The 26,027-nt window shown below is 42.9% G+C and overlaps 1 pseudogene; it reads right to left on the bottom strand.

Moving 5' to 3' along the window:
• Positions 1-25,812, bottom strand: part of LOC122690560 — a 29,444-nt pseudogene extending 3,632 nt beyond the window's left edge.
• Positions 25,813-26,027: the final 215 nt, after the last annotated feature.

The following is a 26,027-nucleotide window of genomic DNA, read 5'->3' as shown; positions in this document are numbered from 1 at the left end:
GAACTATCATATGATCTAGCAATCCCACTCCTGACTATATACCTGGAAAAGGCAAAAACTCTAATATGAAAAGATACATGCACCCCAATATTCATTGCAACACTATCTACAACAGGCAAGATATGGAAACATCCTAAATGTCCATCAACAGATGACTGGATAAAGAAGATGTGGTAAACACACACACACACACACACACACAGAGGAATACTCAGCCATGAAAAATAACGAAGTAATACCATCTGTGGCAACATGGATGGACCTAGAGATTATCGTATTAAGTGAAGTAAGTCAGAAAGAGAAAGACGAATAATCTGTGATATCACTTATATGTGGAAAAAAGGATGATACAAATTAAATTATTTACAAACAGAAACAGACTCAGAGAACAACTTATGGTTACCAAAGGGGAAAAGCAGGGGAAGGGATAAATTAGGAGTTTGGGATTAACAGATACACACTACTGTGTATAAAATAGTACTACTGTGGTGCTGCAGAAGACTCTTGAAAGTCCCTTGGACAGCAAGGAGACCAAGCCAGTCAACCCTAGAGGAAATCAACCCTGAATATCCATTGAAAGGACTGATGCTAAAGCTGAAGCTCCAATACTTTGGTCACCTGATGGGAAGAGCTGACTCCCCTGGCCCTTGTCCTCTCCCCGCCTGAGTCCTTGCTCTTCGTACCAGGTCCCCAGTCTCTCACAGACCCGGATGTGAGGAAGTCAGCACAGGCCTAGTGTGCTCTTCTCACCCCAGGGGCTCCCAGGGATGCCGACAGGGGTGGGGATCTGTGGGGTTCCATCAGTCCTCCCTCAGGGTCCTGTCAGTCCTCCTCAAGGACCTCATCTTGTCTCTGGACAGGACTTTGGATTCTCTCCTGTCCCCTAATAAGGCCCCAGCCCTTACACCAGGACACCAGTCTCTCAGAGACAAGGAAGATGGGAAGTCAGCCCCCTATACCAGGTCCCCAGTCTCTCTGACACCTGGATGTCAGGAAATGCAGCATGTGTTCATCTGCCCTATGTCTTCCCAGAGCCCACTCTGCTCTTGGGTCCAAGGTCCCCTCAGTGTCTTCACCTTGACTCTCAAAAGAACTAAGATCTTCCCCTCTGCCCATCTGAGGCCCTGCCCCTTCTCACATTTGCCTAATGTCTCTGAGTTATGGATGCAGAAGTCAAAACAGGCTGCCAAGTGCTCATCCCACCACAAGAGTCGCCCAGGGCTGACAGCAGGGTCAGGGATCTGTGGGGTTCCTTATATCCTCCCTCAGGGACCTCATCTTGAGCCCTGGTGAATCCGGGAATGCCCTTTGTGTTGACCAGAGGCGGGACCCTCACATCAAGGCTCAGGGAGCACAGAGGGTGGATGAGCACATGCTGCCTTTCCTGACATCCAGGTCTCAGAGAAACTGGGGACCCATGATAGGGGGTGTGGCCTCAGGTGAGCAGAGGGAAGAAACCCAGCTCCTCCAAGTTTCAAGTTAAGGACCCTGATGGAGGACTGAGGGGACCCTGGACCCAAGTCAGAGGAGTCCTCAGAGAAGCCCATTTCTGTTGTCAGTCCAGGGTGACCATGGGGGTAGGATGAGTGCAATAGGCATGTGCTGAATTCCTGACATCCGAGTCTTGGAGAGACTGGGGCCCTGGTATAAGGAGTCGGGCTTCAGCTCAGGAGAGCCGAGAATCCCAGGTCCTGCCCGGAGGCAAGGTGAGGTGCCTGAAGGAGGACTGAGGGGACCCTGCTTGAGGACTGATGGAACCCCACAGATTCCTGTCCCTGTAGTCATCTGGAAGACCTTGGGGTGAGAAGAGTACACTAGGCATGTCTGCCTTCCTTACATGAGGGTCTCAGAGAGCCTGGGGACCTCGTGAAAGAGGCGAGGTCTCAAAATGGTGCATGGGACAGTCCCTGGTCCTGCCTGGAGTTCAGGCTCCATGCAAGGATGGACTGAGGGGGTTAGACCCCAACAGGGAGGCAGGGATCCTGGCCCTTGTGGGGACTCTTGGAAGCTCTAGAACTGGGTGTGCAGGGCGAGCAGTTTTTTGATCGCTGACTTAGGGACCTCGGGAGGTGAGGATTTTCGGGCAGAAGGCAGAGGCTGGACTTCCTAACCCCGAGGGAGGACTGAGCAGACTCCCACCCCCGTGGTCCGTGCTGGGAGGCCAGGCAGGACGTGAGGAGGAGTTGATGACCGAGCATCTCACCAGCTTAAGACCCGTGGGAGGCCCTGGGCAGGTGCGGCTGCATGTGGGGCCCCACCACCATTTCTGTTCAGACTCGGGTCTTGATCTGAGTTTCACTGAAGTGAAGTGAAGTGAAGTTGCTCAGTCGTGTCTGACTGTTTGCGACCCCGTGGACTGTAGCCTACATGGCACCTCTGTCCATGTGATTTTCCAGGCAACAGTGCTGGAGTGGGTTGCCATTTCCTTCTCCAGAGGATCTTCCCGACCCAGGGATCGAACCCTGGTCTCCCGCATTGTAAGCAGACGAGTTTCACTGCAGGCCCCCAAAGGTGAGGGATCAGGCTGGTCAGGGGAAAGCTGAGCACTACAAGGGGGCCCCAAGAGGCCCTCCCACTGCACAACAGGGGGACCTCACAGAGTCCACCCCTCTTACCATCACAGAAGGCCCAAGGCTGTGCCACAGGATACCCTTGATGTGTCACCTCCATTTCTCTCACAGGAGCTCCAGGAACCAGGAGGTGAAGACAGAGGTCTGAGGACTGTGTGCTGAGGTCAGAGAGCAAAGAAGGTCCAGGCAGTGCCAGGAGTCAAGGTGAGGAGGGGATTCCACAGGCCCTAATCCCCCTACCTTGTCATTACCAGAAATCTCGAGCTGTGCTATCTGCATCCTGGGGAACCACCTCACTTCCTCCTTCAGGTAGCAAGGGGACTGGCCAGCCAGGAGGAGCACCCCTGTGGGGTCTGAGTAAACCCCTCAAGGGTAGACCTGTAAGTGGTCTGAGTCAGACCACCCAGGGTGCAGTTCTCAACCAAATTAAGACCATTTAAATTCTCCTCCAAATTAAAACAGCAGTTAAAGTCCACTTATTCATTTTTTCCCTGTAACTGTTTGCTTGAGACTGGTAAAAACACTACTTTGCTTTTTGACAGAAATTGTACAAATCTAACTGATGACTATGATTTTTACACTCTGTCATGGGGTGAATTTTGTTTCCCCCTCCAAATTCACATGTTAAGGCCCTAACCCCAGCACTTCAGAATGTGTTTCTGTTTGAATATAGGGACTTCGGAGCGGGGTTCAGGATGGGGAACGCATGTATGCCCACTGCTGATTCTTGTCAATGTATGGCAAAAACCACTACAGTATTGTAAAGTAATTAGCCTCCAATTAAAATAAATTAATTTAAAAAACAAACAACAACAACAACGAAAAAAGAAAGGTGTTTAAGGTTAAATGAGGTCATATGAGTGGGCCCTCATTCATTCTGACTGTGGTTCTTATAAGAAGAGTAAGTTTGGAGACATAAAGGAACACAGGGTTGGGCAGGCACAGGGAAGGTGACATCTGAAGATTCAGGATGGAGACCACCATCTGCAAGCCAAGGAGAGAGGCTTCAGGAGAAACCTGACCTGCTGACACCTTCATCTTGGACTTTCAGCCTTCAGTACTGTCAGAAAATTAATTTCTTGGGCTTTTCTGGTAGCTCAGTAGTACAGAACCCGCCTGATAATGCAGAAGACACAGATCCAATCCCTGATCTTAGAAGACCCCACATGCCACAAAGCAACTACCCCGTGCACCACAACTGTTGAGTCTGTGCTCTAGAACCTGGGAGCCGAAACTGTTGCAGGCTGTGTGCCCTAGAACCCGTGCTCTGCAACAAGAGAAGCCACCACAGTGAGAAGCTTGCACACCACAGCTAGAGAGTAACCACCATTCGCCATAACTAGAGAAAAGCCTGTGCAGCAACAATGGCCCAGCAAAGCAAAAAATAAATCAACAAATAAAATTATTTAAAAAAAAAAGTAAATGAATTTCCATTGTGCATGCTACCCAGTCTGTGACACTTTGTTCTGGCAGCCCTAGCAAACTAATACCTGATTCTTCTTTTGGACCTTTGCCTCTTCCTAGTGGTGGAACTCCAGAAAATGGGAAATGGGGATCTGCTTGAAGGAAATGAGAGAAAAATATACTTTGGGAGAAACAACATGTTTGCCTAAAAACTCTGTCTCCTGGCCTAACATTTGGGAGATTTTCTGAGGAAGACGTGTGTGGCAGATCCTGCCCATGTCCCCTCTGCCTCGTGGCTGCAGCACATACCAGCCAGTTACTAAAGTGCAAGCAGCTCGTCAGTGGCTTGGAGGTTTTTCCCTCATGCCTGAAGCCTACTTTGTCAGTGCTTAGGGCAGACTGGAAATGTCAGAGACGTGATGCTTTGTGACCCATAGGAACTGGAGTATAAATACCCCAGCTCCCTCAGCCTCAAACATGATAACTCAGGTAATTCTCCATAGGCTAGCAGAGTTCTCCAGTAGAATGAAGCTCCCTTAATCTTTCTTGAAATGCAACTTTTCTTGGCTCCCTTCCTATCTCTATTGAAGCTCTCCATCCTTTCTCTGGAAAGCACATCTCCCAAGGAAACTACTTGCTCTAGAATTCTTATTTTAGGGTGTGACTCTGGGGGAACCAAAACTAGGGCCACCTGCCTTCTAGCTCCCTGTGTGTTCATATGAAACATCCATATTTCAAGATGTTGTTGTAGTTTCTAATTTAACAAGATGATACATTGCATTGGGGATTACCTGGTGGCTCAATGGTAAAGAATCTGCCTGCCAATGCAGGAGACTCTGGTTCAGTCCCTAGGTCAGGAAGATCCCTGGAAAAGGAAATAGAAACCCACTCCAGTGTTCTTGCCTGGAGAATTCCATGGATATAGGAACCTGGTGGGCTATAGTCCATGGGGTCATGAAAGAGTCAAACACGACTTAGTAACTAAACGACAACACTGCATCCAATTTTTTCTGTGGCAAGGTGGTCGTAAGTGGTTCATCGACCGTTGAACCCTGGAGCCTCTCCTTGCAGGAAAGGGTGTTCTAAAGTCCTGCCTGTGGAAATGCCTTTGTGTCAAATCATCGATGCTGCATTTTTTCCTTCTATAAACACCAAAGCCCAGTATTTTCAGTACTTATTGGCTTTAAAAAAAATGTTTAAATTGAAGGATAATTGCTTTATAGAATTTTGTGGTTTTCTGTCATACATCAACAAGAATCAGCCACAGGTACACCCATTTGCCTTCCCTCCCGACCTCCCTCCCATCTCCCTCCTCATCCCACCCTTCAGTTTGTCACAGAGCTCCTGTTTGACTTCCCTGAGTACATTCCCATTGGCTATCTATTTTACATAAAGTCTTTTAAATTTCTATGTTACTCTCTCCATGCATCTCACCTCCCTCCTCTCGTCCCACTGTGTCTTTCTTGGCTTTGCCTAGCCTGCACTCTTGCATCACATCTCCATGATGGGTAGGTGTGTTTGCATCAGGGTGGAGTGGTTTTAATAAGTTATCTTGTGCCTGAGCCACATGTTTCCCTATGGGGCTGCTCTAATACCTGCTGTGAAGTTTTCATGGTCCATGGGGGTGCAGTTGGGGGAGTTGCTTCTGAATAGTGGTCCAAGCGACTATGAGAGAAACAGACTTCTGAGGAACAGTGCAAGCTGCCCTGGGTGTGCTGTTAAGCTTCTGCTAAGCCCACTGACCCTAAGCCCTTTCTTGTTACTTTCAGACTGCTGTTGAGCATGCCAGAGGTTGAGGTCCTCCCAGTGACTACTCAGAACAAGGTCAAGGATGTTCTAAATTGAGTAACTTTCAAACTTCTAGGCTCCCTTAACCCCCGAAACTGTTTACAGCCAGGCCCACAGTTCTGGAATGATGAGCCCTGGGACAAATCTGTGGATGAATGCATTAGCCATGCCTCACCTGACCGTGCATGTAGCCTCTGCATCTGGTTTGCTGACAGGATCACCTGTCTCTGCCCCAAGAGGAACGGTTTTGTCACAGAAGCTACTTCTCCGCCACATCTTTTGTGAATCTTTTGCTATTAGCACATTGATCCTAAGAAGTATTGCTGGCTTAAAGGATTTATGTGAGTCAGCCAGGGTTCTACCACCATAGTGTTTAATCCCTGCCCGAATCCTTTCTCATCTTCTGATCCCATCTGGTCGGGTTTTCCTTCCAGATGCTCACCTCCACTTTGCTTCTCTACTACCATTTAGACTGTTTAATAGCCTCAGGTGTCATCACCTCAACTGGGGGGTCCCTGTGGTTACCTCCAAGTCCACCTCCTTGATCTTAATTCTACATATTCCAGGCACCTCTGCCTCCTGTTTCTCTGCTAATTATCCCCAAACATGCTTCCACCGTGTCCATCCCCAACTAAGAAACATACTGTGCTCCCTATGGATTACCATACACCTTCCATTTTTCTCTGCTGGACTTTCGAGGCCCTCCACAATCTAGCCTGTTCCACACAGCCCAGCATGCTCTCATTCTCCATTGCTCAATGTGCTTTGCTTTTTCCTCTTACTATGAGCATTTCAGGACCTTTCCAGGGCTAGTGGATATGGGTGTCCAGCTTGTGTACTGCCCCCGGCTCTGGGCATCATGCAAAGCTGGTCATTTCTACTTCATGATCTTTTTTTCCCACTGCTTGCCTGTCTGACTTCTTCTCATCCTTCAAAACATCCCTTAGCCACAATGTCTTCCTTAATTGTGCCTAGTTTCATTAGTCTCCTCTTCCTTTGAAGTTCTACAAGTCTTAGAAACTTTCCCCCTATCCCCCAATAAGAAAACGCCTCTGCTATGGAGGGCATGTTGTTGTTATTTAGTTTCTAAATTTTGTCCAGCTCTTTTGCGACCCCATGGACTATAGCCCATCAGGCTCCTCTGTCCATGGAATTTCTCAGGCAAATATACTGGAATGGGTTGCCATTTCCTTCTCTAGAAGATCTTCCTGACCCAGGGATTGAACCCATGGCTGCCATATCTCCTGCACTGTAGGCTGATCCCTGGAGGGCATGTACCCCCACTTATCTTCCCATCCCAACAACAGAACACAGTAGGGCTTAGTGACTATTGAATAGTTTTCTCTCTTTTCAAATGTGATTATTTTAACTCTCCCAACTATTTTCTGTGTTCCTGGAGGGAATAAAGGCTACCATCTGCATCTGTGGCTCACACAGTGCTGAGTACAGGATTGGTGTTCTATAAATATTGGCACTTTGATTCCTGAGAATTATCTATAATTAAGACAGAAAGGAGGAAGAACATCAAATGTTGATACGTTTGTTAAGGCAAAATCAGCATCATTCTTAGTCTGAGCTCAGAGATATGTAATGTGACCCAAAGGTGTGTGATTTTCAAGTAATAAGGCCTGTTCCAGGAAGTTGTCCACATTGTCCAGATACAAGAAAGGATGAATTATTTTTCACCACCAACAATGTAATTGATTTCAAGCAAGGCAGCTTCAATTATTTAGAATACTGAGTAGCTATTCAGGGTTATTTTTTAATTAATCTTTTTTTTTTTAATTGCAGGATATTTGCTTTACAGAACTTGGCTCTTTTCTGTCAAACCTCAACATGAATCAGACATAGGTATACATATATCCCTTCCATTTTGAAACTCCCTCCCACCTCCCTCCCCATCCCACCCCTCTAGGTTGATACAGAGCCCCTGTTTGAGTTTCCTGAGACATACAGCAAATTCCTTTTGGCTATCTATTTTACATATGGTAGTATAAGTTTCCGTGTTACTCTTTCCATACCTCTCCTCCCCTCTCCCCATGTCCATAAATCAATTTTCTATGTCTGTTTCTCCATTGTTGCCCTGTAAATAAATTCTTCAGTACCACTTTTCTGGATTCCGTATATATGTGTTAGAATATGGTATTTATCTTTCTCTTTCTGACTCCCTTCACTCTGTATAATAGGTTCTAGGTACACCCACCTCATTAGAATGGACTCAAATGTGTTCCTTTTTATGGCTGAGTAAAATTCCATTGTTTATATATACCACAACTTCTCTATCCATTTATCTGTCGATGGATATCTAGGTTGCTTCCATGTTCTAGCTATTGTAAATAGTGCTGCAATGAACAATGGGATACATGTGTCTCTTTCAATTTTGGTTTCCTTTTTTCCCCCAGTGTCTTTATTTCTTTATGTATATTCAGATTTCTTTTTTTCCCAATTATTTTTATTAGTTGGAGGCTAATTACTTTACAATATTGTAGTGGTTTTTGCCATACATTGACATGAATCAGGCATGGATTTGCATGTGTTCCCCATCCTGAACCCCCCTCCCAACTCCTTCCCCATCCCATCCCTCTGGGTCATCCCAATGCACCAGCCCTGAGCACTTGTCTCATGCATCCAACCTGGACTGGTGATCTGTTTCACACTTGATAATATACATGTTTTGATGCTGTTCTCTCAGAACATCCCACCCTCGCCTTCTCCCATAGAGTCCAAAAGTCTGTTCTATACATCTGTGTCTCTTTTGCTGTCGTGCATATAGGGTTATTGTTACCATCTTTCTAAATTCCATATATATGCATTAGTATACTGTATTAGTGTTTTTCTTTCTGGCTTACTTCACTCTGTATAATGGGCTCCAGTTTCATCCACCTCATTAGAACTGATTCAAATGAATTCTTTTTAATGGCTGAGTTTGTGTATATGTACCACCGTTTTCTTATCCATTCGTCTGCTGATGGGCATCTAGGTTGCTTTCATGTCCTGGCTATTATAAACAGTGTTGTGATGAACATTGGGGTACACATGTCTCTTTCAGTTCTGCTTTCCTCGGTGTGTAGGTCCAGCAGTGGGATTGCTGGGTCATATGGCAGTTCTATTACCAGTTTTTAAAGGAATCTCCACACTGTTCTCCATAGTGGCTGTACTAGTTTGCATTCCCACCAACAGTGTAAGAGGGTTCCCTTTTCTCCACACCCTCTCCAGCATTTATTGCTTGTAGACTTTTGGATAGCAGCCATTCTGACTGGCGTGTAATGGTACCTCATTGTGGTTTGGATTTGCATTTCTCTGATAATGAGTGATGTTAAGCATCTTTCCATGTGTTGTTAGCCATCTGTATGTCTTCTTTGGAGAAATGTCTGTTTAGTTCTTTGGCCCATTTTTTGATTGGGTCATTTATTTTTCTGGAATTGAGCTTCAAGAGTTGCTTGTATATTTTTGAGATTAATCCCTTGTCTGTTGCTTCATTTGCTATTATTTTCTCCCATTTTGAAGGCTGTCTTTTCACCTTGCTTATAGTTTCCTTTGTTGTGCAAAAGCTTTTAAGTTTCATTAGGTCCCATTTGTTTATTTTTGCTTTTATTTCTAATATTCTGGGAGGTGGGTCATAGAGGATCTTGCTGTGATTTATGTCCTAGAGTGTTTGGCCCATGTTCTCCTCTAGGAGTTTTGTAGTTTCTGGTCTTACATTTAGATCTTTAATCCATTTTGAGTTTATTTTTGTGTATGGTGTTAGAAAGTATTCTAGTTTCATTATTTTACGAGTGGTTGACCAGTTTTCCCAGCACCACTTGTTAAAGAGATTGTCTTTTTTCCATTGCATAGTCTTGCCTCCTTTGTCAAAGATAAGTTGTCCATAGGTATGTGGATTTATCTCTGGGCTTTCTATTTTGATCCATTGATCTATATTTCTGTCTTTGTGCCAGTGCCATACTGTCTTGATGACTGTGGCTTTGTAGTAGAGCCCGAAGTCAGGCAGGTTGATTCCTCCAGTTCCATTCTTCTTTCTCAAGTTTGCTTTGGCTATTTGAGGTTTGTTTGTATTTCCATACAAATTGTGAAATTATTTGTTCTAATTCTGTGAAAAATACCATTGGTAGCTTGATAGGGATTACACTGAATCTATAGATTACTTTGGGTAGCATAGTCATTTTCACAATATTGATTCTTCCAATCCATGAACACGGTATATTTTCCATCTATTTGTGTCCTCTTTGATTTCTTTTATTAGTATTTTATAGTTTTCTATATATAATTCTTTTGTTTCTTTAGGTAGATATACTCCTAAGTATTTTATTATTTTTGTTGCAATGGTGAATGGTATTGTTTCCTTAATTTCCCTTTCTGTTTTCTCCTTGTTAGTGTATAGGAATGCAAGGGGTTTCTGCGTGCTAATTTTATATCCTACAATTTTACTATATTCATTGATTAGCTCTAGTAATTTTCTGGTAGAGTCTTTAGGGTTTTCTATGTAGAGGATCATGTCATCTGCAAACAGTGAGAGTTTTACTTCTTCTTTTCCCTTCTGGATTTTTTAAATTTCTTTTTCTGCTCTGACTGTTGTGGCCAACACTTCCAAAACTATGTTGAATAGTAGTGGTGAGAGTGGGCACCCTTGCCTTGTTCCTGACTTTAGGGGAAATGCTTTCAATTTTTCACCATTGAGGATAATGTTTGCTGTGGGTTTCTCATATATAGCCTTTATTATGTTGAGGTATGTTCCTTCTATTCCTGCTTTCTAGAGAGTTTTTTTTATCATAAATGAATGATGAATTTTGTCAAAAGCTTTTTCTGCTCTATTGAGATAATCATATGGCTTTTATCTTTCAGTTTGTTAATGTGGAGTATTACATTGATTGATTTGCAGATGTTAAAGAATCCTTGCATTCCTGGGATAAAGCCCACTTGGTCATGATGTATGATCTTTTAAAGATGTTGGATTCTGTTTGCTAGAATTTTGTGAAGGATTTTTGCATCTATGTTCATCAGTGATATTGGCCTGTAGTTTTTTTTTCTGTGTGTGTGTGTGTGTGTGTGTGTGTGTGTGTGTGTGTGTGTGTGTGTGTGTGGCATCTCTGTCAGGTTTTGGTAATATGATGATGATGGCCTCATAGAATGAATTTGGAAGTTTACCTTCTGCAATTTTCTGGAAGAGTTTGAGTAAGATAGGTGTTAGCTCTTCTCTAAATTTTTGGTAGAATTCAGCTGTTAAATCATCTGCTCCTGGGCTTTTGTTTGCTGGAAGATTTCTGATTTCAGTTTCAATTTCCCTGCTTGTGATGGGTCTCTTAAGATCATCTATTTATTCCTGATTCAGTTTTGGAGAGTTATACTTTTCTAAGAATTTGTCCATTTCTTCCAAGTTGTCCATTTTATTGGCATAGAGCTGCTGGTAGTAGTCTCTTATGATCCTTTGTATTTCAGTGTTGTCTGCTGTGATCTCTCCATTTTCATTTCTAATTTTGTTGATTTTGTTATTCTCCTTTTGTTTCTTGATGAGTCTGGCTAACAGTTTGTCAATTTTATTTCTCTTTTCAAAAAAACAGTTTGTAGCTTTGTTGATTTTTACTATGGTCTCTTTTGTTTCTTTTGCATTTATTTCTGCCCTATTTTTTAAGATTTCTTTCCTTCTACTAACCCTGGAGTTCTTCATTTCTTCCTTCTCTACTTGCTTTAGTTGTAGAGTTAGGTTATTTATTTGACTTTTTTCTTGTTTCTTGAGGTAAGCCTGTATTGCTATGAACCTTCCCCTTAGCACTGCTTTTACCATGTCCCATAGGTTTTGGGTTGTTGTGGTTTCATTTTCATTCGTTTCTGTGCATATTTTGATTTCTTTTTTGATTTCTTCTATGATATGTTGGTTATTCAGAAGCGTGTTATTTAGCCTCCATGTGTTGGAATTTTTAATAGTTTTTTTTTTCCTGTAATTGAGATCTAATCTTACAGCATTGTGGTCAGAAAAGATGACTGGAATGATTTCAATTTTTTAAAAAATTTACCAAGGCTAGATTTATGGCCCAGGGTGTGATCTATTCTGGAGAAGGTTCTGTGTGCACTTGAGAAAAAGGTGAAATTGATTGTTTTGGGGTGAAATGTCCTATAGATATCAATTAGGCCTAGCTGATTCATTGTGTCATTTAAAGTTTGTGTTTCCTTGTTAATTTTGTGTTTAGTTGATCTATCCATAGTTGTGAGTGGGGTATTAAATTCTCCCACTATTAATGTGTTATTGTTAATTTCCCTTTTCATACTTGTTAGCATTTGCCTTACATATTGTGGTGCTCTTATGTTTGGTGCATATATATTTATAATTGTTATATCTTCTTCTTTGATTGTTCCTTTGATCATTATGTAGTGTCCTTCTTTGTTTCTTTTCACAGCCTTTATCTTAAAGTTATTTTATTTGATATGAGTATTGTGACTCCCGCTTTCTTTTGGTCTTCATTTGCGTGAAATATTTTTTTCCAGCCTTTCACCTTCAGTCTGTATGTGTCCCTTGTTTTGAGGTGGGTCTCTTGTAGACAGCATATATAGGGGTCTTGCTTTTGTATCCATTCAGCCAGTCTTTGTCTTTTGGTTGGGGCATTCAACCCATTTACATTTAAGGTAATTATTGATAAGTATGGTCCCATTGCCATTTACTTTGTTGTTTTGGGTTCACGTTTATACAACCTTTCTGTGTTTCCTGTCTAGAGAAGATCCTTTAGCATTTGTTGAAGAGCTGGTTTGGTGGTGCTGAATTCTCTCAGCTTTTGCTTGTCTGTAAAGCTTTTGAATTCTCCTTCATATCTGAATGAGATCCTTGCTGGGTACAGTAATCTGGGTTGTAGGTTATTCTCTTTCATTACATTCAGTATGTCCTGCCATTCCCGTCTGTCCTGAAGAGTTTCTAATGAAAGGTCAGCTGTTATCCTTATGGGAATCCCTTTGTGTGTTATTTGTTGTTGCTCCCTTGCTGCTTTTAATATTTGTTCTTTGTGTTTGATCTTTGTTAATTTGATTAATGTGTGTCTTGGGGTGTTTCACCTTGGGTTTATCCTGTTTGGGACTCTCTGGGTTTCTTAGACTTGTGTGACTATTTCCTTCCCCATTTTGGGGAAGTTTTCAGCTATTATCTCCTCGAGTATTTTCTCATGACCTTTCTGTCTTCTTCCTCTGGGACTCCTATGATTCGAATGTTGGGGTGTTTCACATTGTCCCAGAGGTCCCTGAGGTTGTCCTCATTTCTGTTTGTTCCTTTTTCTTTTTTCCTCTCTGCTTCATTTATTTCCACCATTTTATCTTCTACCTCACTTATCCTATCTTCTGTCTCCGTTATTCTACTGTTGATTCCCTCCAGAGTGTTTTTAATCTCATTTATTACATCATTCATTTTTAATTGACTCTTTTTTATTTCTTCTAGGTCCTTGTTAAACATTTCTTGCATCTTCTCAATCCTTGTCTCCAGGCTATTTATCTGTAACTCCATTTTGTTTTCAAGATTTTGGATCATTTTTATTATCATTATTCTAAATTCTTTTTCAGGTAGATTCCCTATCTCTCCTCTTTTGTTTGGCTTGGTGGGCATTTTTCATGTTCCTTTACCTGCTGTGTATTTCTCTGCCTTTTTGTCTTATTTAGATTGCTGTGTTTGGGGTGGCCTTTCTGTATTCTGGTAGTCTGTGGTTCCTTTTTATTGTGGAGGTTTCTCCCAGTGGGTGGGGTTGGACGATTGGCTTGTCAAGGTTTCCTGGTTAGGGCAGCTTGCGTTGGTGTTCTGGTGCATGGAGCTGGATTTCTTCTCTCTGGAATGCAATGGAGTGTCCAGTAGTGAGTTTTGAGATGGCTTTATGGGTTTGGTGTGATTATGGGCAGCCTGTATATTGATGCTCAGGGCTATGTTGCTGTGTTGCTGGAGAATTTGTGTGGTATGTCTTGCTCTGGAACTTATTGGCTCTTGGGTGGTGGTTGGTTTCAGTGTAGGTATGGAGGCTTTTGGATGATCTCTTATTAATTAGCGTTCCCTGTAGTCAGGAGTTCTCCGGTGTTCTCAGCTTTTAGGCTTAAGCCTCCTGCCGCTGGATTTCAGTCTTAGTCTTCCAGTAGCCTCAAAACTTCTCCATTCATACAGCACTGATAATAAAACTTCTAGGTTAGTGGTGAAAAGATTCTCCACAGTGAGGGACACCCAGAGTGGTTCACAGAGTTACATGAAGAAGAGGAGAGGGAGGAAGGAGATAGAGGTGAGCAGGAGGAGAAAAAGGGGTCTGATGTCCAGCCCCAGCAGGACCAGGAATACCCAAGGGATGAGTGGTGTTGGTGAGGAAGAAGACAGACACACACAGAGAAGGTTGCGTAGAAGAGGTAGCTTTTTTTTTTTATTTTTTATGATAGCTCAGTTTTTATAGAATGAACATTACCTCCCCCTTAAGTCACCACATATTACATCGGATATTGGTTTGTGCTTCCGTCAATATTTTTTCCCCATGTTTTCCCCCTGTGAATTCATCTAGAACATTCCCGATTATAGGGTTTTTTCTTAAATGTCCCGTACATAGTCTTCTTGCCTCAATGGCCTAACATTCTCATTCGAACAAAAACAATGTTCCATAGATTCCAGATATAGTATGAATTCTTTGGGTAATAAAACAATACATGGGAAGGGTCACAGTAACATGTTTGACATTTCTGAGAATAGTACCATGAGAAAACCCTGATATTTTTCTTTACCTGAAACCACAAAATCTCGATTTACAATGATTAACTATTAAACAGCAAAAACGCCTCTAAAGCAGCAAAACACCTCTATTAATAGTGAGATAATGACAGTGAAGCTGGTTAATATAAATCTATCGAAATCCTATGTACCCCATTTCCTAACTCTATAAAAATACCCATAATATCCCAAGTTGTTTAAAGAAAGAGAAACAACAGACAAATAACAGCAAGGAAATAGCAATAATGAAAACCCTTTCAACCAAGGAGCAAGTAAACTAAAGCAGTATATCTACTTCTAAATCTAAATGCCTCTACTCTTTTCTATTCTAGAACATTATAATCTTTTAAGCAAGCAGCCAAACTATACCTGTGGCCTTTTCTTTTTTGACTTGATGTTTATGGTCGTGTCCTGAGCCAGAGCAATCATAAGCATTTCCAAAAAGGCTTGGACTTTTCCAGGGAGGCCTTATTACTATATATTATATTTCCAAAAATTAGTAGAAAGCCCAACAACAGTAAGACAGAAGGAAGAAAGTGACATACCGGGCCCCCGGGACAACCTCGAGGGGAAGAGCTGCCCTGCAGGTTCCTTTCTTGTCCTGGTGGCTCCTGAGGGGACATATTGGGCCCCCGGGGCAGCCCTATGTGAGGAAGAGCTGCCTTGCAGGTTCCTCTCTCGTCCCGTGACCTTGTCATGGTTTGGGTGCACCCCGGTGTCTCCCAACAAAGGGGGACTCAACAGGAAAGAGACAGATCTAGGCAGTACTCTGTTCCCTAAGTATTCTCCACAGCCCAGAACACCCACAGAGATTCACAGAATTGGATTGAGAAGAGAAGGGGGAGGGAGGAAATAGAGGTGATCTGGGGGAGAAAAAGGAGAGTCAAAAAGGGGGAGAGACTAATCAGACCAGTAATCACACTCCTGAGTAAAAATGCGTACTGAAGTTTGGATTCTTAAATGTCTAAAATTGATATCAAATACTGAAAAACAAAGATTAAAAATCTAGAGTAGAGGTTAGACTCTTAAAAATACAATATTAAAAAAACAAAAACAAAAAATTTAAGAAATATATATGAAGATCACTTTAAAAATAGGGTCCTTTTTTTGCAAGGTTATAGTGGGTTATAAAAATGAAAATTAAGGAGTAATAGAGGAGTAATAGGGGACTTAAAAAAAGAAGAAAATTTTAATTAAAAAATAATAATAGTAAAAATATATCTAGGAATTTCTCTGGAGCTGTTGCAGGCAGTGTGGGTTCAGTTCAGCTTCAGATAGTTCCTTTTTCTAGCTTACACTTCTCAGTATCTGTAGGCCCCTTCCAGTGTAATCGGTCTTAACTACAGGGATTTTAATCTGTTGCACCTGTCACTTCTAAAGTGGTTCCCTTTGTTTATTTGGCTTCTGTTTGCAGGTCTCTCCAGTGTCTAATTTCCACCCTGACACAAGTGGGCAGAGGTAGTCTCTTGTTTAGTTTCGCTTGTTCAGTTGTGCTGTGGGGAGGGAGGGGCACTGCAAACAAATACCACTGGTGTGTGTGGGGAGCACTCACAGTGTTCTGGTCACACTGGGTTTGCCCCCACTCACGACGCCTATGCTTTCCCCGTCTACACTGCTCAGGCTCCAGGCTGCTCTATAGGGAGCGGGCCCTCAGTTGCGTGCACTTCCCAAGTCTAAGCTGCTCAGGTTCAGGTTTTCGGGTACTCCACAAAGGTGCAGACTCAGTTGGGCCTGCGTTTTGTGCCTTCCCCATCTGAGCAGCTCAGGGAACCAGGAGCTTGATGAGTGCACTGTCTTCAGGTGCAGTGCAACTTCTCCCCTCCCTGCCCCAGCCTCAGTTTCCAGGCGCGCCTGGTCCAGTGTGCCTTGTGTCTCTTCTGGGGAGCTGATCTCTGGCTGTGACCCTCCCGGCGGATGTCAACCATCCATTATCTCAGGAAGTCTTTGGTTGGAAACTGGAAGCCTGTTTGCAGTTTGGTAGGGGATGCCCTCTCTGAGGAAGAGTTTGCCCCTTTCCGGCTCTGGCTGGCACCCGCTTCCCCCCTGCCTCCTGCCTCCGGCAGGGGATGAGCTGGTCTGCAGCCAGCTAGCTCTTCTCTGTACTTTGTTCTGCGAACAGACTGGCTGTGCCTTAGGTTAGGGCTTTTTGCAGGTTAATTCTCTCTCTCTCTCTCTCTCTCTCTCTTGCTATCCCACAGTTTAAGTTGCTATCTCACGTTAGCTCCCTCAGATTGCCTTCAGGGCCTTCAGGTCCAGTCCTTACCCTAAGCAATGCCACCCGCTCATCTCCATTCAGCCCCCACTTGCTGGTGCCAGATGCGGGCCTCTGGGGTACTTTTCTGCTGGCAGTTGCTTTTAGGCTTGTAATCTCTGGGTTTTATTTATTTTTCCTCCCGGTTAGGTTGCCCTCCGAGATTCGAAAACTTCCCCCAGACCCGCCAGTGAGAGGGTTTCCTGGTGTTTGGAAACTTCCTCTATTAAGACTCCCTTCCCAGGATGGATCTCCATCCCTAAATATTTTGTCTCTCTTTTTATCTTTTATATTTTGTCCTACCTCCTTTCAAAGACAATGGGCTGCTTTTCTGGGTGCCTGATGTCCTCTGCTAGGGGCCAGAAGTTGTTTTGTGGAGTTTGCTCAGCATTCAAATGTTCTTTCAATGAATTTGTGGGGGAGAAAGTGGTCTCCCCTTCCTATTCTTCTGCCATCTTAGCTCCTCCCAGAATGCTTTCTTTAGCTTGTTCACATCTCCCTACTTTCTTTCTATTTTCCTTTCTTTCTTCTTCCTTCACTCCTTTCTCTCTCTCTCTCTCTCTTTTTTTTCCAGCCATGCTGCATGGTTTCTGAGATCTCAGTTCCTTGAGTAGGCATGGAACCTGCACCCCCTTTTCTGGGAGCTAGGAGCCCTAATCACTGGACCACCTGCAAACTCCGTCCCTCCTTTCTTATTATCAGAGACAATCTTTTCTAACCGTTTTTTGGTCTTGGGACCCCTTTACACCTTTAAGTTATTGAGGGTCTTGAAGAGCTTTTCTTTTCCTGTGGGTCATGCCTGTGGATACTTACTATTTTGAAATTGAAAAGAGCAAAATTAAATATATATATATATTTATTAATTCATTTAATAAACTGATTATATGTTAATAAAAACATGGTTTATGAAAAATAATGGTTTTCCAAAACAAAACAAAGTTTAGTGAAGAGAATGGCCTTGTTTATATTTTTGTTAGTTCTTTGTTGTTTGGCTTAGTAGAAGCTGCTGAAATCTCTTCTCTGTTCTTGCATTCTGTCTGTTGGAGTGTCATGTGGCCATAGCCTCTGAAAACGCCAGTGTATCCTCTTGAGAAAATGACAACAAAAAAGACAAATAGTATTTTGGCATGATTAAGAGAATAGTTTTTACCTTATGAAAGCCCTACAAGGATCTTGAGGATTCCCAGAGGTCCCCAGGTCACACTTTGAGAACTGCTGGTCTATATAACCACCTAAGTATTTACTAAGGCCAGTGAAAAGACTCAATGTTTGGGTCAGATGAAATATTCCAGGTCACTGAATCCAACCATGCATCTGATAAAATGAAATTCCATGAAGTCCCCTCTAGTAAGAATACTACAGAAGAAAATGGCACTCCACTCCAGTATTCTTGCTGGAGAACCCCCATCGACAAAGGAGCCTGGTGGGCTGCAGTCCATGGGGTCACAAAGAGTCAGACACACTGTATGACTCTCTTTCTCTCTCTCTCTCACACACACACACAGAGACTGTTTAAGTTCAACATGGGTTTAAATGGATAGAAAAGTCTTTATTATGTTGAGAAGAAATTTTACTCTATAGTTTCCATCTTCAGTCTTAATTCCATTTAGAATGAATCCAATTCTTCCTTTGTATATTCCATATACATGAAAACCACAGCCTTGTCCCTTGCTGTCATTTTCTTCAAAAGACCCCCTTTTTGTTTAAGGACTTAGGAGACCTTCCTGCTCTGAGTATTCTCTAGGCCCACATCTCTGTATTCTCATCCAGATCTTCAAATGCCAATTTGAACTCATACAGTGTTGCCAGAATGCGCTCAGGCAGATTTTCTCATGGCTTACTCTGTGCTTGGCTTAGATCAGGGCTACAAATGCTTCACATTCACAGACGGAATGAAACATGTTGTCAAAAGTCTCTGTCTTCTGGTTAAGCATGATCTCTGACACCCTATTGACTCTTCCACTCCTTCTGCCATTCTGGTCCCAGCTCCGCTTTCTCCAAGGCATCATCCCATTTGTCCCTTCTCTTTCACCCCTACAGAAAGGCAGTGCTCTAGATGTAGTGCTTTGAAGTTTGCAAACAGCTTTATAAACATCATCTCATTTAATTAGCACGGAAACTCCGCACAGAATGTTGTTGTTGTTCAGTCATTAAGTTATGTCTGACTCTTTGCAACCCCATGGCCTGTAGCACACCAGGATTCCCTGTCCTTCACCATCTCCCAGAGTTTGATCAAACTCATGACTGTTGAGCCAGTGATGCTATATAACCATCTTACCCTCTGCCGCCCACTACTCCTTTTACCTTCAGGCTTTCCCAGCATCAGGGTCTTCTCTAATGAGTAGGTTCTTCACTTCAGGTGGCCAAAGTATTGGAATTTGACCTCAGAATCAGTCCTCCTAATGAATATTCAGGGTTGATTCCCTTCAGGATTGACTGCTTTGATCTCCTTGAAGTCCAAGGGACTCTCAAGAGTCTTCTCCAACACCACAGTTCAAAAGCATCAGTTCTTCAGCACTCAGCCTTCTTTATGGGCCAAGTGTCACATTCGTACATGTCTACTGGAAAAACCATAGCTTGTCAGATCCAGTGGGTGTGATGTCAGATCCAGTGGTTTTGTTGTCATAAACACAGGGAGTGTGATGGTATATACAGTGGATATGATGTCATAAATATAGTGTGTGTGATGTCATAGATATGGTGGCTATGATGTCACATGTATATTTGATATGATGTCATATACACAGTGTCTAGACTTTCCTGGTGGCTCAGATGATAAAGCGTTTGCCTACAATGCGGGAGACTCGGGTTCAATCCCTGGGTCAGGAAGATCTCCCGGAGGAGGAAATGGCAACCCACTCCAGTGTTCTTGCCTGGAACATCCCATGGACAGAAGAGCCTGGTAGGCTACAGTCCATGGGGTCTCAAAGATGTGGATGTGACTGAGCAAATTCACTTTCTTTCATATACAGTGGATGTGATGTCACATGTAGTGGATGTGATGTCATGAATACAGTGGATTTGATGTCCTAACTACAGTAGTTTGGTGTCATAAAGAGTGGATGTGATGTCATATATAGTGCCTATGATGTCATACAAGAGTGGGTGTGATGTCATACATACAGTGGGTGTGACATCGATACAGTTGGCGTGATGACACAGATACAGTGGATGGGATGTCATATCTAGTGGGTGTGATGTCATAAATGCTGTGTTTTGATGTTGTAAAGATTGAATGTGATGTCATGTATAGTGCATGTGGTGTCATGCATACACCAGACTGATGTCATATGTAGAGTGGGTGTGATGTCATCAACAGAATGGGTATGATGACAAAGATACAATGGATTGGTGTCAGATACAGTGGGTGTGATGTCACACATAGTGGCTGTGTTGTCATACTCACAGTGTGTGTGATGGCACATAGAGTGGACATCATGTCCTAAACATAGTGGTTGTGAAGTCATAGATGCAGTGGCTGTGATGTGACATGTATAGTGGGTGTGATATCATACAATGGACTTGACGTCATATATTGAGGGTGTGATGTCATGAAAACAGTGGATGCGATAGAATGGTTGTTGCTGAACCACGAAAAGATGCCGGGAGTCACAGCCTCCAGAGATGAGGCTTGATCGCTCAGAGGTTTTGTGTAATAAAGTTTTATTAAAGTATAAAGGAGATAGAGAAAGTTTCTGATATAGGCATCAGAAGGGGGCAGAAAGAGTACCCCCTTGCTACTGTTAGCAACGAAGTTATATACTCTCAAATTAGTTATTAAAATGAATCAAAAAAATGTCTGGAGGTTTTAAAAACCTCACTAGACCTACTCCCATAATTTACATTTGAAGATAACAGGATTAGTCAGAAGGTTTTCTCCAGAGACTGTCCTCAAGCAGGATACATTATTGTTATATAATCCTAAGGAATGTAGAGGGAAAGAGGGAAAAAAAGAAAAAAGGTCTGTCCTTTCTTCCTCCTTGAGAATTCCAGACCTCTCTCTCCTTGGCTCTCCTTGGGGACCCCTGGACTTCTTATCAATCTGCCTAGGAATCGACTCTCTCATGATGTCACAGTTACAGTGGTGTGATATCATAGAGAATGAATATGATACCATATATAGTGCATATGTTGTCATACATATAGTGGGTGTGATATCAATGCAGTGGGTGTGATGACACAGACACAGAGGATGTCATATCAGATATAGTAGGTGTGATGTCAGATATAGTTGTGTTCTCATACACAGAGTGTGTGTGGTGCCATATATAGAGGATATGATGTTATAAACATCATGGGAGTGATGTCACAGTGACAGTGGCTGTCACATGTAGAGTCAATGTGATGTCATAATCAGTGGAAGTGATATCATATACAAGGGTGTGATGTCATGAATAGAGTGGTGTGATGTCATTTATACAGTGGGTGTGATGACACAGATACAGTCGATGTGATGTCAGATATAGTGGATGTGATGCCAGATATAGTGGCTGTGTTGTCATACACACATTGTGTGTGATGTCAGATATAATGAATATGATGTCCTAAAATAGTTGTTGTGATGACACACATATAATGGCTGTGATTCACATGTACAGTGGATCTGATGTCATGAATAGCGTGGATGTGATGTCATGAATAGTGTGCATATGAAGTCATAAACACAGGAATGATTTCATAAAGAATGGATGTTATGTCATATATACTGCATGTGATGTCATATATATGTGGCTGTGATGTCATATGTACAGTGGGTATGATATCATCGATTCAGTGGGTGTCATGACAGAGATACAGTAGATGTGATGTTAGATAAGGAGGTTCTGTTCTCATACACATAGTGTGTGTGATGTCATGTATAGAGTGGATATGATGCCATAAACATAGTGGGTGTGATGTCACATACAATGGATGAAATCATAGATACAGTGGATGCAATATCACATATAGTGGAAGTTTCGTCATCAATACAGTCTGTGTGATGTCACAGATATAATTTGTGAGATATCATAGTTTTACTGGTAATGATGTTATATGTAGTGGATAAGATAGCATGTGTTTTGTGTGGGATGTCATATAGAGTGGGAGCGATGTCAAATGTTGTGGGTGTGATGTCACAAATAGAGTGGGTGTGATGTCACAGATATAGTGGTTGTGTTCATAGATATTGTGGTTTTGAAGTCAAAGACAGACAGGATGTGATGTCAGATATAGTGGGAGTGTTGTCACAAAAACAGTGGGGGTTATGTCTTATACAGTGGATGTGATGGTATATATAGAATATATGATGTCATATAGTGGATGTGACATCATAAATACAGTGGGTGTGGTATCATAAATACATTAGGGTGATATCATAAATATACTGGGCTTGATTTCATATATAGTGGATAAGATATCATATGTTGTATGTGTGATGTCATATAGAGTCAGTGTGATGTCACATGTAGTTGGTGTCTTGTCATAAATACAGGGGTGTGATGTCATAGATAGAGTGGAAGTGATATCAGATCCAGTGGATATGATGTCACATACAGTGGGTGTGATGCCATTGACAGAGTGGCTGTGATGTCACAGATACTGTGGGTGTGATGGCAGATATAGTGGGTATGATGTCATAAATGCAGTGGGTGTGATGACATAGAGTGTGTGACATCATAGTTATGGTGGGTCCAACATCACAAATATGCTGGGTGTGATGTCCTAATAACAGTGGGTATGACGCCAGAGTTATAGTGGTTGTGATCTCGTAGACACGGTGGGTGTGATGTCACATATATAGACAATGTTATGTCATACACATTGGAATTGATGTCACATAGAGTGGATGTGATGTCATTGATGCAGTGGGTTTGATCATAGATATGGGGGGTGTGATGGCACAGATGTAGTGGATGGGAAAGATATAGTGAGTGTGATATTATAAATCTGTGTGATGTCCTACAACGGACGAGATGTCATAAATACTGTGGTTGTGATGTCATCAGTACAGTGTCTGTGATCATAGATATGGTGTGTGTGAAGTCGCAGATAGAGTGGATGTGATGTCAAATATAGTGGTTGTGTTGTCATAAACATAGTGGGTGTGATGTCATATATAGAGCATATGATGTCATACAAAGAGTGGGTGTGATGACACATACAGTTGATGTGGTGTCAGATATAGTGTGTGTGATGTCAGATATAATGGTTGTGATGTCATAAACATAGTGGGTGTGATGTTATAGATACAGTGGCAGTGATGTCATATACAATGCATGTGATGTCATTTATAGTGGCCTTTTGTCCTAAATACAGGAGGTGTGATGTCATAAATACAGTGGTGTGACAACATAAAAAGTGGATGTGATGCCACATATAGTGCATAAGATGTCACCCATACAGTGGGTGTGACATTATCAATACACTGGGTGTGATGACACAGATACACTGGATATGATGTCATATATAGTGGACGTGGTATAAATCCAGTGAATGTGATGTCATAAATACAGCTGCTTGATGTCATAAACAGTTGATGTGATGTCATGTATAGTGAAAGTGATGTCATAGGTATGCTGAGTGTGATGTCATATATACAGTGGGTGTGATGTCATTGATACAGTGCATGTGATGTCACATGTATAGTGGTTGTGATGTCATATACAACGCAAGTGTTGCCATATAGTGGCTATTTTGTCATAAATATAGTGGGTTAGATGTGATTAAAACAGTGGGTGTGATATCACAAATACAGAGGGTGTTATATCGTAGTTCTACTGGGCATGGTTTCATACGCTGTGTATATCATATGTTGTGTGTGTGATAACATATAGAATGGTGTCAGATCCAGTGGGTGTGATGTCAGATCCAGTGGTTTTGTTGTCATAAACACAGGGAGTGTGATGGTATATACAGTGGATATGATGTCATAAATATAGTGTGTGTGATGTCATAGATACGGTGGCTATGACGTCACATGTATATTTGATATGATGTCATACACACAGTGTCTAGACTTTCCTGGTGGCTCAGATGATAAAGCGTTTGCCTACAATGCGGGAGACTCGGGTTCAATCCCTGGGTCAGGAAGATCTCCCGGAGGAGGAAATGGCAACCCACTCCAGTGTTCTTGCCTGGAAAATCCCATGGACGGAAGAGCCTGGTAGGCTACAGTCCATGGGGTCTCAAAGATTCAGACGTGACTGAGCAAATTCACTTTCTTTCATATACAGTGGATGTGATGTCACATGTAGTGGATGTGATGTCATGAATACAGTGGATCTGATGTCCTAACTACAGTAGTTTGGTGTCATAAAGAGTGGATGTGATGTCATATATAGTGCCTATGATGTCATACAAGAGTGGGTGTGATGTCATACATACAGTGGGTGTGCTATCAATATAGTTGGCGTGACGACACAGTTATAGTGGATGTGATGTCAGATTCAGTGAGTGTGATGTCATATATAGTGGTTGTGTTCTCATTAACACATTGGGTGTGATATCATATATAGTGGGACTGATGTCATAAACATAGTGGGACTGATGTCATAGATACAGTGCCTGTGATATCACATGTATAGTTGGTGTGAAGTCATATACAGTGAATATGATGTCATATGTAGTGGGTGTGATGTCATGAATACAGTGGATGTGATGTCATAAATACAGTGGTTTGATGTCATAGAGTGGATGTGATGTCATATGTAGTGCATATGATGTCATACATATAGTGAGTGTGATGTCATACATACAATTTTTGTGATATCATCGATACAGTTGGTGTGATGACACAGTTACAGTGGATGTGGTGTCAGGTACAGTGGGTGTGATGTCATATATAGTGGTTGTGTTGTCACTAACACAGTGGGTGTGATATCACATATAGTGGATATGATGTCATAAACAGTGGGACTGATGTCATGGATACAGTGCCTGTGATATCACATGTATAGTTGATGTGATGTCATATACAGTGGATGTGATGTCATATATAGCGGGTGTGTTGTCATGAATACAGTGGATGTGATGTCATGAATACAGTGGTGTGATGTAAAGAGTGGATGTGATGTCCTATAAAGTGCATGTGATGTCATCCATATAGTGGGTCTCATGTCATAGATAAAGTGGGTGTGATAGCATCAATACTTTGGGTGTGATGACACAGATACAGTGGATGCAATGTCAGATATAGTGGATTTGCTGTCATACATAGTTGTTGTGTTCTCATAAACATAGTGGGTGTGTGCGATATCATAGATACAGTGGCTATGATGTCACATGTATAGTGGATGTGATGTCATATACAGTGGATGTGATGTCTACAAAGAAGAGTTGGTGCACTCACATAAGCATCTGGGAGGCAGGATGTTAGATAACAAAGAGGACAATTAAAGAGGCTCCCCTCCCTCATGGCTGAACCGACTGCCTGAGAGCCATGTCCACCAGGTTCGCCAAGGCCTTAGCAGTAGTAACTACCCACAAACTGGAAGCAGTATATATTGTGATCAAAGTAACACAGGTCACAGGCTTAAGCATAGGTCTACAACTTGGTAACCAGGGTAATCCTCTCAGTTCTCTTCTACTCACTTTCTACCACTGAAAAAGGAAAGGCGCCACTGCTCTGCAGATTGGACCACCCAACCGGTCCATCTCCTTCCTCCACCTCTTGATGAAGACGCTCCCTCTGCATGGAGCCCCGGCGCCCAAAGCAGGCATGTCCGCCCAGGGACCCTTGGGGTTGAAGGTTCCTGCTGTCCTCCCTGTGTGTCCACGGGTCTTGGCCGTGGCCAGCTCTGAAGACCTGCGTCCTGTGTCCAGAGACCACCAGAGCAGCTCGCCAAACAGCCCCCTTGGATCTTTGTGGGCACCCAGCTCCCTTCCTCTCTCCCGCCTCCACCTGCACTACGGTGATGGTACACTGGGGTTCACGGGGCCTGTGTCAGCTGCAGGCCGTTGGGACCACCCAGATCCTCCAGGCCATTGGGGGTTGGGCAGCAGGAGCCCAGGGCGCCCAAGATAGGCGGCCAGGCCCAATTGTGGTCCTCGCATGCCTTCTGGCGGCCGTCGTGGGAACTGCCGCTGAGGCTTCTCACGCCCAGGGTAGCCATTTTGAAGTGTGGATGGTCGAATTTCCCGATAAGCACCACAAGGCAACTCTTGGCTGCAGGAAATTGCCATGCGCACAAGGGCACAGGCGCTGGACGTAAAAGCACAACCTCACGGGGCACACACATGCAGGCACATGCAGGACGGCCTCACGCTCGAGAATGTGTCTCCTGGATCAGTAGCGCCTCCACCCTGGTGAATGCACTGTTCACTGAGG

The sequence above is a fragment of the Cervus elaphus genome, chromosome X (genome assembly GCF_910594005.1).
Source record: "Cervus elaphus chromosome X, mCerEla1.1, whole genome shotgun sequence".
NCBI lineage: Eukaryota > Metazoa > Chordata > Mammalia > Artiodactyla > Cervidae > Cervus > Cervus elaphus.
This window is presented reverse-complemented; position numbering and strand designations above follow the sequence as displayed.